Below are 16,681 nucleotides of genomic sequence, written 5' to 3'. Positions count from 1 at the left end.
TCAGCTCTCGGAAAGGTCAACATCTTGCCTAAGCAAGCTAATCTAAGCTTCTTAGGAGGTCAGTGGAGAGAGAATGGCACATCTGAGGACAATTCTACCTGCGTGCATTATGCCTTATCCTAGAATGGGATATACCATCTTCTGGAGAGGCTGAGGGCTCTTTTCGGACTGCAGAAGGAGCCTAGATGACATGCTTGCACCTGGGATACTAAAATTAAGTTGACTAAGTGTTGCCAAAGGAAACTAGTGACTGCCTGGCTACCTTGCCAAGACATTTGTTTGATGGTGAAGGTAGGCATCTATATGACCCCTTGCAAATTGTGGTGACATACCAGGCTGGGTGTAAACAGTTCCAACATCCACCTTGAAGGAGCCTACCAAAGTCCCACTGCGCAAGAGATTTTTTGAGTGGATCACCTGAAAAGCGAGGGAGAACAACAAGTCAGAGCTTTTTCTGTGCCCAGCCATGCTGGGAGGGGTAGGGCTGTTTCTAATGTTTGACACTGAACCCTTCTAAAGGATTTGATGCATCTTGCTTAGTCCGGGCAGGAGATATAATCACTCACTGTGCTGTGTGAAGCACAGTGTGGTTGGCAGCTCTTGTTTAGCAGTCTTGCAAGCAAGTGTACACTTGGATTCAATAGGAAAAAAAAGTAAAAAAAAAAAACCATCTTTGAAACAAGATGCAGTGTTCCAGCTACTATGGCACCAAACACTGAGACATTCTCCTCAAGGAAGCGTCTCAAAGATGCTTGAAATCTATACTTTAATTCCCTTCCTGGGAGAAATTACACAGCCAGACTATGCATGGGATAGATGTGGATGCTCCTAGCCAGCCTGCTTTGATCTGTGAATCTATGAATCTCCTTCCCCAGAGCCGCGAAGGAAGACTAGGAGAGCTGGAGCCTCTGTTTTGCTCTCATTATTTACAACTCTGAATTTCCTCAAGAGCTGTACCCACCCTCATGCTTCAGGGAATCCACTGGCAGCCTCAGGAAGCTCTTGCTTCTCCCCAAGCCTAAAGAGACATCCTGAGACAGGCTTAGTTTTGCCTAGCTAGGAAATACCAGAGGTCAGCCACAGAGCAACAGAGGGAACACGAGTGGAGGGGTGTGTGGCTGCAGCAATAAGGACACTGACAGAGGGATTGGGGGGGTCTGCAAAGGAGGTGAGGCTCGTAGGACATGAGGGCTCAGAGAGAGGGACTGAGCACCTCCGCTCCTGCCACAGGTCTCGCATCAAGGGTCTAAATCCATCCCAACAAGTAAGTAAAATGGGTTGGCTTCCACCAAAGCCCACTGAAAAGGACAACACAACCATGCTCACTTATGGACAGCTTGATGATCTTATCGAATACGACATCTGGGGGAACATGGAAATCAAAGACAAAGCACTGAAAGAGAAGGAGCATGCGTGAAAGCAGGGAAGCAGGCATGGGCTCCTTCTGAATTGAAGGACAATATTATGGTCCATATCCCACCAACAGAGATGTGTCTGTGCAGAGGAACAGCCTGCAGTTCACGTCACAGCTGCAGAGGGACCCATGTCAGCCCAACAACTGACAGCATCAGTGATCTCAGAAACTAAAATAAAGCATTAACTTCTTGGAAAGACTCAGAAAGTGGGCACAGGCTCATTTAATTTGAAACTGATCAAGTAAGGGGTTTTGTCTTGCTTTGGTTCTTTGTCACCATTTTGTAAAATACCAGAGGGCCAAGGTTTCATCCCTCCTTCTGCATGGTTTCTGATTTCATCTTACTCCAGCAAAAGGTAACAGAAGAAAAAGAAAAAAACCAAAGTCAAATAAATGTAATTTGCTGTCAAACTGCAGTCTAGGCCTTGAGGAGCAACGAGCCTGGAGCAGCACCTCAGAAAAAATCCAGCTCACCTCATTGTAGTAAGGGCAATTAGTCGAGTCCTTCATGGACGTGCATTTCTTTTCATCTCCAACCTCCACACAGGCCACGGGGTCCATGTTGAGCCCAACCAGCTGCCGTGCCTCAATGACTGTGATGCTGACCTGGGGAGAGAGATTCATGGACCTCCACCTCGGCTGCCCTAAACTGTGTCTCCACCTGGCTCTCCTCTCCAAGGTGCTTTCAGTGCCGGGGTGGCAGCTGGGTAGTCTCTCTTCATCACACAAAAGGGACAGGGCTGCTCCTACAAGCCTGAGAGAGCTGCGGCATGGCATGGGAGGTAGGAGCATCAGAGCAGCCCTGTCCGTTCAGATGGCTCTTCTGCTCCAAGAGCACGTAAGGCACAAAGTTGAACGGATTTAGCTAAGCTGCGGGAGCAGACACTCTGCTACTGATGCCCTAACTGGCTTAACTTGCTTCTGCTAAAAAATACAAGGGGTAAACCGCTCAGAAAAGGAAGCTGATAAAAGACAGCTGAGCTCTCTAAAGAAGAGGACAAGACTGCCTGGCATTGATTGCTGCACAAACTGACTTACTGCAGAGGAGCTGAGCTGCAAATGCAACCTCCTACCCCTCACCCAAAGCTGCACCAGCTTAACAAACCCAGCTCAAATCCCTTCCTCATTTCAAGGGCAGCAAGGTAGGTGCGAATACTCTCAGACTCCTTCTGAGGAGGTAAGCAGCTAAGGTCACCGCTCTGTTCCCTCACCATTCCCAATGAAAACCAGCCTTGTGATACTCCTGTTTGCACTGGCCAATTAACTGAACCTCTTGCTCTGTCTTGCACATAATTCGTCTTGCACCTTCCTCCTTCTCTTTACATTCTGATTATACTATTCCCGAACCAGGGACACTCAGTCCTCGTTGTCCTCGCAACTTGTTTTAGGTGTTTTATGCGTATAATTAAACCTTTTCCACATACTGCTCTACTGCATCTTCTGATGTCAACTGGTCTCTCGTGGGATTTAAAAGTGGACGCCGTATATGGTCTACAATAAACCTTTAACAACAAATCATTATTTGCATTGTTCCCAGACATCCCTAGGAACGTGCTACTGCACTAACACGCAAGGACAGAAAAGTAAACGGCTGCCGAATCAGCATGACTCGGTGAAAACGAGAAGAGGAACAAGATAACAGCAACCAGGCACCAACCTACCAGAGGAAATCCAACGAGTACTGCCAGCCAGGCCTCGTCAATTGGGAACGCTAAAACAGGTACTGAAAGCCTTTGGAAATTAAGAGAACTGTGTTGGAGATTGCCTGCTTCAAACCCTGATTAAGCTGGGCTTTCTGGGCTTGTCACAATGGACAGCAAATCCAGTTAACTACTTGAGATATAGCTTATCACTCTAGCATTTAAACACCAGCTTTTTGAAAGTCATCCTCCCACAGGAACAATACCTGAAAGTCGTTCACACGTGAGCCAGCCTTCAGACTTAACAAACAAATTGTCAGTTGCTTTTGTGAGCACAGTACATTGAAACCTGAGCTGGACTCACTCCCAACAACGCCATGCCAAGGTCCATAACCTGCTGCACGGGGAGGAGGCACAGCCTCGGTGGGACTCCAGCAAGCCTAGGCCTGCTCAAGTGACTGTCAGTCCTTCCTCCTGGTCCCAGAGCTGTCCCACAGGCCATCGGGGACAAAGGCTTCAACTAAGAGATTCAGCTCCTCAAGTAACTACTCTGCTGATAGTTGTGGTCCAAGAAAGCGTGAAAGAAAAGTTCTCAACTCGCCTCTTCCTCCCCTTAAACACTCCCTGTGAAATGGTCTCTCTCTGGGCTCTGAACCCCCCGAGCTGAAGTTGGGGGCACAGCGTTGTCACCTACCTGATAATCCATCGGCCTCCCAGCACTCGGCTCCATTTTGATATCAGGCTTGGACCTTCCAAAGGGCAGGAAAAAAGACCTCCGTCAAACAACAGAGGAACTCACTGCAGACTGTGACAGAGCATTTCCCAGCGTTACTCCTCGCAGTGCCAGCTCTCTTGGCATGAGAGGAATATAAACTCCAGGGGCTGTGAAATGCCACTGAACATTCTTTGTTCAAGCGTTTCTGAAAACGGTTGCATGGGGCAACGTGATTTCCAGCATAGCTCAGCTCAGGGGACACATGGCTCTGGGGAGCAGGCACGTCTGAGAGTTTGCCATCACCTCCTGGCTTGCACAAGCTCACATCTGGCCTTCACCTCTTGTTGGAGACACTGGTGGTTACAGCCGTGACGGAAGCCAAGGAGACTGTGTCTGGGTCCAGTCCACCTCCTAGTCTCATGGCTTTTCGGCCCAGGTCTTCTGCTTCCAAAACAGCAGGTTCCTCTGCATAAAGGCACACAGACAAAAGAATGTCTCTTGTTGTTTCCACTCGGTGGATAATTAAAGACTCTGAGAAAGGTAACCAATACATCCTATCAACCTCTCCTGGTAATACAAAGAACAGTGGTCACCTGGTCAGGCCACAGACAACCTGGTTTAAAATGGATTTTAAAAGAGGTTTGCGTAGCGTGACACATTATTCCACCTGTGCTGTGTGCCAGCACAGTTTCATGAAGGCAATAAGCTTTGGAAAACTGAAATCTGACAAATGAGCAATGCAGACTTCACGAGGTAAAAGAGCATGTGAACATGTGCTGCAGCTCTAACTGCCATAAGGTGATGCACTGCTGAGGATGAAGGGAGGTGGGGAGCTGCTTTAGGGTCACTGGTTTGTTTCGTTGGCACAGGGGGAAATACTACCAAAACCACGCCTAGAGCACAGACATCGCTTTTGGGAAACAGGTTTCCTACCTCGTGGCTAATCCAAGACTTGGATCAGTTGCTTCACCATAGTCTGGCCCGGTTCTGTGAGATAATACAGAAATAACCTTGGGCTTCAGCTGAAGTGAGGGGGATCTAGGCTGGATGTTAGGAAAAGCTTTCCTAGGTGGAGAGAGGCACTGCAGCAAGTTGTGTGTGAAAAGAGTGTCCTCATTTCCACTGAGGGACCTAAGCAGATTCCATCCTGCCACGTGTGGGTGGAGGGACAGACCAGCACCTTCCCAGCTCTGCTTGCAGTGATTCAGTGGGTTTGTTTGACCCGAGCAGAACTGGCAATCTGCCTGGGATGGCAGAAAGAAGCAGACCACCACTCAGGAGGGATGCTGGGAGGACTACGCCCTGTGGAGGGCAAAGGGGGAGGAAGGATACACACACAGCTGTGAGGCAATGACCACATGAACAGTTGTTGCAACTGTTCCCCCACCACTGGTAAATCTACATGTGAATGTACTCCACAATCTGGAAGTACAGCCTTTTCATGCCTTTGCATCCCAGATGGCTTTCCTCATCACCTTAGGTGAAGTCTTCACCACAAGAAGAACACCCTTTCACTGGGGAGGGCAGGAAGATCACCAAGGTTTCAGTATTATGCCTCTACAGTCTGCCAAGGCCTCTACCTCTATAGTGTCTCAGGCCAAATCCCTCCTTTCTTCTCTTAAAAGCTGGCTGAACAACAACAAAGATTTGCCCATGAAGAATATCTAAAGCAACATTTGGTCTTCCTCCACAAAAAGGCATTCCCCAATTTCTTTGTCACTGAAACATCATAGTTTGAGCCGAATGGAAACAACAACAAATTTCCGATCGCTAACCACCTTCTGCCTTTCCAGAAAGGTGTCCCATTTCAGCACTGTAGCAGGTATCGAGACCTTGGAACAGACAACCTTGAGGCAACAGAGCCCTACCTCTCACTGTGCTGCTGCAACGCTATTCATGCGGGTCTCCATGCATCACAGAGAAGCAGTGAAAGGGCTAAATCACGCTTTTTGCTCTTACACTTGCAAGTAATCCTTAAAATAAGCCAGAAACTGCCCACCTGACTTCCAGGTTTCACCATGATCTCACAAAGCGGGTGAGATCTGGCAAAGCCTTCAGTGTAAGGCTCTCTCCGTCTATCCCTGCTTCCCAGATTCCCCATGCAGACCCTCTCTCCAGCCTTCATCCTGTCCACCAAATGCTCCCTGCCTAATCCCTGAGTTACCAACAGCGTTGATGTGTGCCACTTACGGGGTGCAGCCGGGGGTGGGGGGTCTCATCCGTTAAGTGGATGGGACCAGGGGCTTTCCTGGAACAGCAGTACTGGATCAGGGAACAACCTCCTCCCAGCACCTACCTTGCTTCCAATGATCATCCTTTGGTGGACGCATCTTGCCAAGCTTCATGGCTGAAAAAACTCCTTTCCCAGCTCCGGAAGAAGACGTTCTTTCTTCTGAAAGAACTCATTGTATCCTGTACTTTTAGTGGTGTTCTCTGTGACACAGGGGACAACAGGAGGTTTCACAGAATCACAGAATGGTTGAGGTTAGAAGAGGGACTGCTAACTTCCTGCTCACTTCCTCCCCCAGCTCCTTTATCTGGCAATACAAAGGGTCAACCACAGCACACCTTGCACAGGAGAGCTGACTGTCAGCCCAGGCCTCACAGAAAGGCCCCAGGCACTCCCTGCAGCCTGACACCTGCAGAGCTGCATCTGCTGTCTGAGGGTCTGTCTGGGTTGAAGCCTCACACACAGCTGAGGCAGCACCTCCAGCAGCCACTGGGGAAAGTGCTCTGCAGCATGTCATGACCATGCCCCAGGGAAGGACACACCACTGCAGAAAAGGGAGAGGCACCTTCTTTGCCTGCTGCCCAAACTGCTGCCTCTGCCAGCCCCACTCTGGGAGCTGGGCTCTAGGCCTGGCTCTTATATAGGCCTCTGCCCAGCAGTGACTCACAAGGGTGCTTGACCCACCCAATCAGGAGCCACCTGAAACAAAAGCCCCAACTCCCTCTGACCAGGCCAGCCCAGAGAGCTCGTTAGCAGCAGCCCCACCTAGCTAGGACTTCCCAGGAGAAGTTAAGTCAAGGCCCCCTGCAGTAGTCCTTGCCTAGCTCTCCCTTCCTGCTAGCAGCAAGCACTGTCTAGTTCCTCGGGGGTCCCCAGAAAGCCTCCCCAACTTCCAACAAGGCCCACAAAAGGCCCAGGCAGAGCCCAGACGCTGCTGCGCAAACTGCTGCGTCTGTTTGCTGCCTCTGTTTGCTGTGCTCTGCAGCTCATCACTGCACCATGACAAGAACAGGTGCGTTTTCACCAAAACAGAGCTGGGGCTGCCTGTGCAGTGCAGATGTTGCTGTTGCCCTCTTCTCAGCACCCCCCCACCACCACCACAATCCTTTCTTGGCCTCAGCAGCTCAGCACGGCCATGCCCACCTCTCTGCCTCTGGGCTGCATCCTGCTCTGCCCCGGCCTGTACCTCCCCCTGCTCCTGGGGCATCTGCCCAGGCCACAGGCACACACTAGTGCCCTCCCCATTCCAGCACCTGCCACAGGGGCAGACCTCTGCAGCCAAGGCCTCCCCTTAACCCTGCCTCCCTCCTCTCTGCCCAAAGCTCCCTGTCTGCCGGGGGGAAGCAAGGAGGCTGTGGCAACAAGAGCCACACAGAGAGTGAGGGAGGGCAGCTCCTCCGTGCCCTTTGGGGGAGCTGGTCTTGTCATAGGTTTGCTCAGGGGATCTGGGCCTTGTGTTGGGGGTGCTGGGCTTGTTGTGGGGGTGCTGAGGGTCACTGAACTTTGTGTTGGGAGTGCTGAGTGGATCTGCTTGTTGTGTTGGGGGTGCTAGGTTTGTTTTCGGGCTGCTCAGTGGAGCGGAGCCTTGTGTTGCGGGTGCTGGGGTTGTCATGGTGGTGCTTAGGGGATCTGGGCGTTGTGCAGGAGGTGCTGAGCCTTTTGTTGCGAGTGCTAGGCTTGTCGCGGGGGTGCAGAGGGGATCTGGACCTTTCTTATGGGGCTGCTGGGCTTGTTTTGGGGGATCTGGGCCTTGTGTTGGGGTGCTGGGCTTGTGGGTCTGCTGAGGGGATCTGGACATTGTGTTGGGGGTGCTGGGCTTGTCATGCAGGGTGCTGAGGGGATCAGGGCCTTGTGTTGGGGAGAGAAAGGCTTGTTGTGGGGGTGCTGAGGAAAGCTAGGTCTTGTTTTCGGGGTGCTGGGCCTTGTTTTGGGAGTGCAGAGGGGATCAGGGCCCTGTTTTGGGGGTGCTGAGTAGATCTGGGCGGTGAGTTTGTTGTGTTGGGCTTGTGGGAGTGCTGAGGGGATCTTGAGCTTGTATTGGAGATGCTGGGCTTCTGGTGGGGGTGCTGAGGGGTCTGAGCTTTGTGTTGGGGTTCCTGGGCCTTGTGTTGGGAGTGCTGGGCCTTGTGTTGGGGGTGCTGAGGGAATCTGGGCCGTTGCGTTGGGGGTGCTGGGCCTTGTGTTGGGGTGCTGAGGGGATCTGGGTATTGCGTTGGGGGTGCAGGGCTTGTGGTAAGGCTGCTGAGGGGATCTGGGCTTTGTGTTTGTTGCGTTGAGCTTGTGGGAGTGCTGAGGGCATCTGGGGCTTGTTTTGGAGGTGTTGAGCTTGTGTTGCGGGTGCAGGGCTTTCTGTGGGGGTGCAGAGGGGAGCCGGGCGTTGTGTTGGAGTTGCTGGGCCTTGTTGTGGGGTTGCTAAGGGGATCTGGGCTTGTTTTCAAGGTGCTGGGCTTGTGTTGCGGGGGCTGGCCTTGTATTGGGGGCATCTGGGTGTTGTGTTGGGGGTGCTAGGCTTGTTTTCAGGCTGCTCACTGGAGCTGAGTGTTGTGTTGGGGGTGCTGGTCTTATCATGAGGGTACTGAAGGGGATCTCGGCGTAGTGTTGGGGGTGCTGGGCTTGTTGTGGCTGTGCTTAGGGGGTCTGGGCTTTGTTTTCGAGGTGCTGGGCTTTGTTTTGGGGGTGCCGAGGGGATCTGGGGCTTGTATTGGGGGTGCTGGGCTTGTCATAGTGGTGCTGAGGGGATCTGGGGCTTGTTTTAGGGGTGCTGGGCTTGTGGTCGGGGTGCTGAGGGGGTCTGGGCATTGTGTTGGGCGTGCTGGGCTTGTAGTGGAGGTGCTGAAGGGATGTGGGGCTTGTTTTCAAGGTGCTGGGCCTTTTTTTGGTGGTGCAGAGGTTTATCAGGTACTTGTTTTGGAGATGCTGCGCTTGTGGTGGGGTTGCAGAGGGGATCTGGCCATTGCATTGGGGGTGCAGAGGGGATCTGGGCCTTGTGTTGGGGATGCTGGACTTGTCATAGTGGTGCTGAGGGGATCTGGGCTTGTGTGGGGGGTGCTGGGCGTGTTGTGCGAGTGCGGAGGGGATCTGGGGCTTGTATTGGAGGTGTTGGGTTTGTTATGGGGCTGCTGAGGGGATCAGGGGCTTGTATTGGGGGTAGTGAGGGGATCAGAGGCTTGTTTTCGAGGTGCTGGATGTGGTTTGGGAGTGCAGAGGGGATCAGGGCCTTGTGGTGGGGGTGCTGAGGAGAGCTAGGTCTTGCACTGGGGGTGCTGGGCTTGTTGTGGGAGTGCTGGGCCTTGTTTTGGGAGTGCAGATGGGATCAGGGCCTTGTTTTGGGGGTGCGGAGGGGATCTGGGCCGTGTGTTTGTTGTGTGGGGTGTGTGGGAGTGCTGAGGGGATCTGGGGCTTGTTTTTGGGGTGCTGGGCTTGTGATGGCGGATGCTGAGGGGATCTGGGCCTTGTGTTGGGTGCGCTGGGCTTGTCGTGGACGTGCTGAGGGGATCTGGGCATTGTGGTGGAGTTGCTGGGCTTGTTATGGGGGTGAAGAGGGGATCTGGGCTGTGTGTTTGTTGTGTTGGGCTTGGGGAAGTGCAGAGGGGATCTGGGCTTGTCAAGGGGGTACTGAGGGGATCCGGACCTTCTTGTGGTGGTGTTGAGGAAATATGGGGCTTGTTTTCAAGGTGCTGGATGTGTTTTGGGAGTGCAGAGGGGATCAGGGCCTTGTGGTGGGGTTGCTGAGGAGATCTGGGCGTTGTGTTGGGGGTGCTGGGCTTGTGGTGGGGGTGCTGAGGGGAGCTAGGTCTTGCACTGGGGGTGCTGGGCTTGTTGTGGGAGTGCTGGGCTAGTGGTGGGTGTGCAGAGGGGATCTGGGTCTTGTTGTGAGGGTGTCGGGCTTGTCATGGGGGTACTGAGGGGTCTGGGCTTTGTCTTGGGTGTGCTGGGCCTTGTGTTGGGGCTTGTCGAGGGGATGTGGGCGGTGTGTTTGTTGAGTTGGGCTTGTGGGAGTGCTGAGGGGATGATGGGCTTGTTTTGGGGGTGCTGGGCTTGTGGTGGGGGTGCTGAGGCAATCTGGGCTTGTTTTCGAGGTGCTGGGCTTGTCCTGCAGGGTGCTAGCCTTGTTTTGGGGGTGCAGAGGGGAGCTGGGCATTGTGTTGGAGGTGCTGGGCCTTGTTTTGGGGGATCTGGGTGTTGTGTTGGGGGTGCTGGTCTTGTCATGAGGGTACTGAAGGGGATCTGGGCGTTGTGTTGGGGGTGCAGGGCTTGTTGTGGGGGTGCTGAGGGGATCTGGGCATTGTGTTGGGGGTGCTGGGCTTGTGGTGGGGGTGCTGAGGAGAGCTAGGTCTTGCACTGAGGGTATCTGGGCATTGTGTTCGGGGTGGTGGGCTTTGTTTTGGGAGTGCAGAGGGGATCAGGGCCTTGTGGTGGGGGTGTGCGGAGGGGATCTGGGCGTTGTGTTTGTTGTGTTGAGCTTGTGGGAGTGCTGAGGGGATCTGGGGCTTGTTGTGGGGGTGCTGAGGGGATCAGGGCATGGTGTCAGAGGTGCTGGGCTTGTCGTAGGGGTACTGAGGGGTCTGGGCCTTGTCTTGGGAGTGCTGGGCCTTGTGTTGGGGGTGCTGAGGGGATGTGGGCCTTGTGTCGGGGGAGCTGGTCTTGTAATGGGTTTGCTGAGGGGATGTGGGCCTTGTGTCGGGGGAGCTGGTCTTGTAATGGGTTTGCTGAGGGGATGTGGGCCTTGTTTTGGCGTTGCTGAGGGGATCTGGGGCATTGTGTTGGGGGTTCAGGGCTTGTGGTAGGGGTGCTGAGGGGATCTGGGCATTGTGTTGGGGGGGCAGGGCTTGTGGTAGAGGTGCTGAGGGGATCTGGGCATTGCGTTGGGGGTGCAGAGGGGATCTGGGCGTTGTGGTGGGGCTGCTGAGGTGATCTGGGGCATTGTTTTGGAGGTGCGGGGCTTGTAGTGGGGGTGCTGAGGGGATCTGGCCATGTTTTCGAGGTGCTGGGCTTGTCATGCAGGGTGCTAGCCTTGTTTTCGGGGTGCAGAGGGGATCTGGGCATTGTGTTGGGGTTGCTGGGCTTGTGGTAGGGGTGCTGAGGGGATCTGGGCATTGCGTTGGGGGTGCAGGGCTTGTGGTGCGGCTGCTGAGGTGATCTGGGGAATTGTTTTGGAGGTGCGGGGCTTGTAGTGGGGGTGCTGAGGGGATCTGGCCATGTTTTCGAGGTGCTGGGCCTTTTTTTCCATGGTGCAGAGGAAATCTGGGCATTGTGTTGGGGGTGCTGGGCTTGTGGTGGGAGTGCAGAGGGGATCTGGGCTTTGTGTTGGGGGTGTTGGGCTTGTGGTGGGGGTGCAGAGGGGATCTGGGCGTTGTGGTGGGGGTGCTGAGGAGATCGGGGCCTTGTATTGGGGGTAGTGAGGGGATCAGGGGCTTGTTTTCGAGGTGCTGGATGTGTTTTGGGAGTGCAGAGGGGATCAGGGCCTTGTGGTGGGGGTGCTGAGGGGATCTGGGCGTTGTGGTGGGGGTGCTGGGCTTGTGGTGGGGGTGCTGAGGAGAGCTAGGTCTTGCACTGGGGGTGCTGGGCTTGTTGTGGGCAGTGCTGGGCTAGTGGTGGGTGTGCAGAGGGGATCTGGGTCTTGTTGTGGGGGTGTCGGGCTTGTCATGGGGGTACTGAGGGGTCTGAGCCTTGTCTTGGGAGTACTGGGCCTTGTGTTGGGGGTGAAGAGGAGATCTGGGCTGTGTGTTTGTTGTGTTGGGCTTGGGGAAGTGCAGAGGGGATCTGGGCTTGTCATGGGGGTGCTGAGGGGATCTGGACCGTCTTGTGGGGGTGTTGAGGGAATATGGGGCTTGTTTTGAGGTGCTGGGCTTGTCATGCAGGCTGCTGGGCTTTTTGTGGAAGTGCAGAGGCGAGCTGGGTGTTGTGTTGGAGTTGCTGGGCGTTGTTTTGGGGGTGCTGAGGGGATGTGGGCCTTGTGTCGGGGGAGCTGGTCTTGTAATGGGTTTGCTGAGGGGATCTGGGCCTTGTTTTGGGGTTGCTGAGGGGATCGGGGCATTGTGTTGGGGGTGCTGGGCTTGTGGTAGGGGTGCTGAGGGGATCTGGGCATTGCGTTGGGGGTGCAGGGCTTGTGGTGCGGCTGCTGAGGTGATCGGGGCATTGTTTTGGAGGTGCGGGGCTTGTAGTGGGGGTGCTGAGGGGATCTGGCCATGTTTTCGAGGTGCTGGGCCTTTTTTTCCGTGGTGCAGAGGAAATCTGGGCATTGTGTTGGGGGTGCCGGGCTTGTGGTGGGGGTGCAGAGGGGATCTGGGCTTTGTGTTGGGGGTGCTGGGCTTGTGGTGGGGGTGCAGAGGGGATCTGGGCGTTGTGGTGGGGGTGCTGAGGAGATCGGGGCCTTGTATTGGGGGTAGTGAGGGGATCAGGGGCTTGTTTTCGAGGTGCTGGATGTGTTTTGGGAGTGCAGAGGGGATCAGGGCCTTGTGGTGGGGGTGCTGAGGGGATCTGGGCGTTGTGTTGGGGGTGCTGGGCTTGTGGTGGGGGTGCTGAGGAGAGCTAGGTCTTGCACTGGGGGTGCTGGGCTTGTTGTGGGCAGTGCTGGGCTAGTGGTGGGTGTGCAGAGGGGATCTGGGTCTTGTTGTGGGGGTGTCGGGCTTGTCATGGGGGTACTGAGGGGTCTGGGCCTTGTCTTGGGAGTACTGGCCCTTGTGTTGGGGGTGAAGAGGAGATCTGGGCTGTCTGTTTGTTGTGTTGGCTTGGGGAAGTGCAGAGGGGATCTGGGCTTGTCATGGGGGTGCTGAGGGGATCCGGACCTTCTTGTGGGGGTGTTGAGGGAATATGGGGCTTGTTTTCGAGGTGCTGGATGTGTTTTGGGAGTGCAGAGGGGATCAGGGCCTTGTGGTAGGGGTGCTGAGGGGATCTGGGCGTTGTGTTGGGGGTGCTGGGCTTGTGGTGGGGGTGCTGAGGGGAGCTAGGTCTTGCACTGGGGGTGCTGGGCTTGTTGTGGGAGTGCTGGGCTAGTGGTGGGTGTGCAGAGGGGATCTGGGTCTTGTTGTGGGGGTGTCGGGCTTGTCATGGGGGTACTGAGGGGTCTGGGCCTTGTCTTGGGTGTGCTGGGCCTTGTGTTGGGGCTTGTCGAGGGGATGTGGGCGGTGTGTTTGTTGAGTTGGGCTTGGGGGAGTGCTGAGGGGATGATGGGCTTGTTTTGGGGGTGCTGGGCTTGTGGTGGGGGTGCTGAGGGGATCTGGGCCTGTTTTCGAGGTGCTGGGATTGTCATGCAGGGTGCTAGCCTTGTTTTGGGGGTGCAGAGGGGATCTGGGCGTTGTGTTGGGGGTGCTGTGCTTGTGGTGGGGATGCTGAGGGGATCTGGGCATTGTTTTTGAAATGCTGGGCTTTGTTGTGGGGGTGCAGAGGGGATCTGGGCCTTGTGTCGGGGGAGCTGGTCTTGTAATGGGTTTGCTGAGGGGACCTGGGCCTTGTTTTGGGGTTGCTGAGGGGATCGGGGCATTGTGTTGAGGGTGCTGGGCTTGTGGTAGGGGTGCTGAGGGGATCTGGGTATTGCGTTGGGGGTGCTGGGCTTGTGGTGCGGCTGCTGAGGTGATCTGGGGAATTGTTTTGGAGGTGCGGGGCTTGTAGTGGGGGTGCAGAGGGGATCTGGCCATGTTTTCGAGGTGCTGGGCCTTTTTTTCCGTGGTGCAGAGGAAATCTGGGCATTGTGTTGGGGGTGCCGGGCTTGTGGTGGGGGTGCAGAGGGGATCTGGGCGTTGTGTTGGGGGTAGTGAGGGGATCAGGGGCTTGTTTTCGAGGTGCTGGATGTGTTTTGGGAGTGCAGAGCGGATCAGGGCCTTGTGGTGGGGGTGCTGAGGGGATCTGGGCATTGTGTTGGGGGTGCTGAGGGGATCGGGGCATTGTGTTGGGGGTGCTGGGTGTTGTTTTTGGACTGCTGGGCTTGTGGTGGGAATGCTGAGGTGATTTAGGCCCTGTTTTTGTTGTGTTGGGCGTGTGGGAGTGCCTAGGGGATTTGGGCTGTGTGTCGGGGGTGCTCAGGGGATCTGGGCGTTGTGTTTGTTGTGTTGAGCTTGTGGGAGTGCTGAGGGGATCTGGGGCTTGTTGTGGGGGTGCTGAGGGGATCAGGGCATGGTGTCGGAAGTGTTGGGCTTGTCATCGGGGTACTGAGGGGTCTGGGCCTTGTCTTGGGTGTGCTGGGCCTTGTGTTGGGGCTTGTCGAGGGGATGTGGGCGGTGTGTTTGTTGAGTTGGGCTTTTGGGAGTGCTGAGGGGATGATGGGCTTTTTTTGGGGGTCCTGGGCTTGTGGTGGGGGTGCTGAGGGGATCTGGGCCTGTTTTCGAAGTGCTGGGCTTGTCATGCAGGGTGCTAGCCTTGTTTTGGGGGTGCAGAGGGGATCGGGGCATTGTGTTGGGGGTGCTGGGCTTGTGGTAGGGGTGCTGAGGGGATCTGGGCATTGCGTTGGGGGTGCTGGGCTTGTGGTGGGGGTGCTGAGGCAATCTGGGCTTGTTTTCGAAGTGCTGGGCTTGTCATGCAGGGTGCTAGCCTTGTTTTGGGGGTGCAGAGGGGAGCTGGGCATTGTGTTGGAGGTGCTGGGCCTTGTTTTGGGGGATCTGGGTGTAGTGTTGGGGGTGCTGGTCTTGTCATGAGGGTACTGAAGGGGATCTGGGCGTTGTGTTGGGGGTGCAGGGCTTGTTGTGGGGGTGCTGAAGGGATCTGGGCGTTGTGTTGGGGGTGCTGGGCTTGTGGTGGGGGTTCTGAGGAGAGCTAGGTCTTGCACTGAGGGTATCTGGGCATTGTGTTCGGGGTGGTGGGCTTTGTTTTGGGAGTGCAGAGGGGATCAGGGCCTTGTGGTGGGGTTGCAGAGGGGATCTGGGCTTTGTGTTGGGGGTGCTGGGCTTGTGGTGGGGGTGCAGAGGGGATCTGGGCGTTGTGTTGGGGGTGCTGAGGAGATCGGGGCCTTGTATTGGGGGTAGTGAGGGGATCAGGGGCTTGTTTCTGAGGTGCTGGATGTGTTTTGGGAGTGCAGAGGGGATCAGGGCCTTGTGGTGGGGGTGCTGAGGGGATCTGGGCGTTGTGTTGGGGGTGCTGGGCTTGTGATGGAGGATGCTGAGGGGATCTGGGGCTTGTGTTGGGTGCGCTGGGCTTGTCGTGGACGTGCTGAGGGGATCTGGGCATTGTGGTGGAGGTGCTGGGCTTGTTATGGGGGTGCTGAGGGGAGCTGGGCATTGTGGTGGAGGTGCTGGGCCTTGTGTCGGGGGATCTGGGTGTTGTGTTGGGGGTGCTAGGCTTGTTTTCGGGCTGCTCAGTGGAGCTGGGTGTTGTGTTGGGGGTGCTGGTCTTGTCATGAGGGTACTGAAGGGGATCTGGGCGTTGTGGTGGGGGTGCTGGGCTTGTGGTGGGGGTGCTTAGGGGATCTGGGCATTGTTTTTGAAGTGCTGGGCTTTGTTGTGGGGGTGCAGAGGGGATCTGGGCATTGTTTTTGAGGTGCTGGACTTGTCATAGTGGTGCTGAGGGGATCTGGGCATTGTGTTGTGGGTTCTGGGCGTGTTTTGGAAGTGCGGAGGGGATCTGGGGCTTGTATTGGAGGTGTTGGGCCTGTTATGGGTGTGCAGAGGGGATCTGGGCTGTGTGTTTGTTGTGTTGAGCTTGTGGGAGTGTTGAGGGGATCTGGGCTTGTTTTCGAGGTGCTGGGCTTGTCATGCAGGGTGCTAGCCTTGTTTTGGGGGTGCAGAGGGGATCTGGGCATTGTGTTGGAGGTGCTGGGCCTAGTTTTGGGGGATCTGGGTGTTGTGTTGGGGGTGCTAGGCTTGTTTTCGGGCTGCTCACTGGAGATGAGTGCTGTGTTGGGGGTGCTGGTCTTGTCATGAGGGTACTGAACGGGATCTGGGCGTTGTGTTGGGGGTGCTGGGCTTGTGGTGGGGGTGCTGAGGGGATCTGGGCGTTGTGTTTGGGGTGCTGGGCTTTGTTGTGGGGGTGCTGAGGGGATCTGGGCATTGTTTTTGAGGTGCTGGACTTGTCATAGTGGTGCTGAGGGGATCTGGGCTTGTGTTAGGGGTGCTGGGCGTGTTGTGCGAGTGCGGAGGGGATCTGGGGCTTGTATTGGAGGTGTTGGGCCTGTTATGGGGGTGCAGAGGGGATCTGGGCATTGTTTGTTGTGTTGGGCTTGTGGGAGTGCAGAGGGGATCTGGGCTTGTCATGGGGGTGCTGAGGGAATATGGGGCTTGTTTTGAGGTGCTGGGCTTGTCATGCAGGCTGCTGGGCTTTTTGTGGAAGTGCAGAGGGGAGCTGAGCGTTGTGTTGGAGTTGCTGGGCCTTGTTTTGGGGGTGCTGAGGGGATGTGGGCCTTGTGTCGGGGGAGCTGGTCTTGTAATGGGTTTGATGAGGGGATCTGGGCCCTGTTTTGGGGGTGCTGAGGGGATCTGGGCCTTGTATTGGGGGTCCTGAGGGGATCTGGGGCTTGTTTTCGAGGTGCTGGATGTGTTTTGGGAGTGCAGAGGGGATCAGGGCCTTGTGGTGAGGGTGCTGAGGGGATCTGGGCGTTGTGGTGGGGGTGCTGGGCTTGTGGTGGGGGTGCTGAGGGGATCTGGGTCTTGTTGTGGGGGTGTCGGGCTTGTCATGGGGGTACTGAGGGGTCTGGGCCTTGTCTTGGGAGTACTGGCCCTTGTGTTGGGGGTGAAGAGGAGATCTGGGCTGTCTGT

The 16,681-nt window shown here is 55.6% G+C and overlaps 1 pseudogene; it reads right to left on the bottom strand.

Annotated features, from left to right (window-relative positions):
- The window catches only part of LOC138066525 (otoferlin-like), a 66,109-nt pseudogene that overhangs the window by 36,473 nt on the left and 12,955 nt on the right, over positions 1 to 16,681 (bottom strand).

This window comes from Struthio camelus, chromosome 3, assembly GCF_040807025.1.
Source record: "Struthio camelus isolate bStrCam1 chromosome 3, bStrCam1.hap1, whole genome shotgun sequence".
Taxonomy (NCBI): Eukaryota; Metazoa; Chordata; class Aves; order Struthioniformes; family Struthionidae; genus Struthio; species Struthio camelus.
The sequence above is the reverse complement of the archived record's forward strand: the minus strand, read 5'-3'. Positions and strand labels throughout refer to the sequence as shown.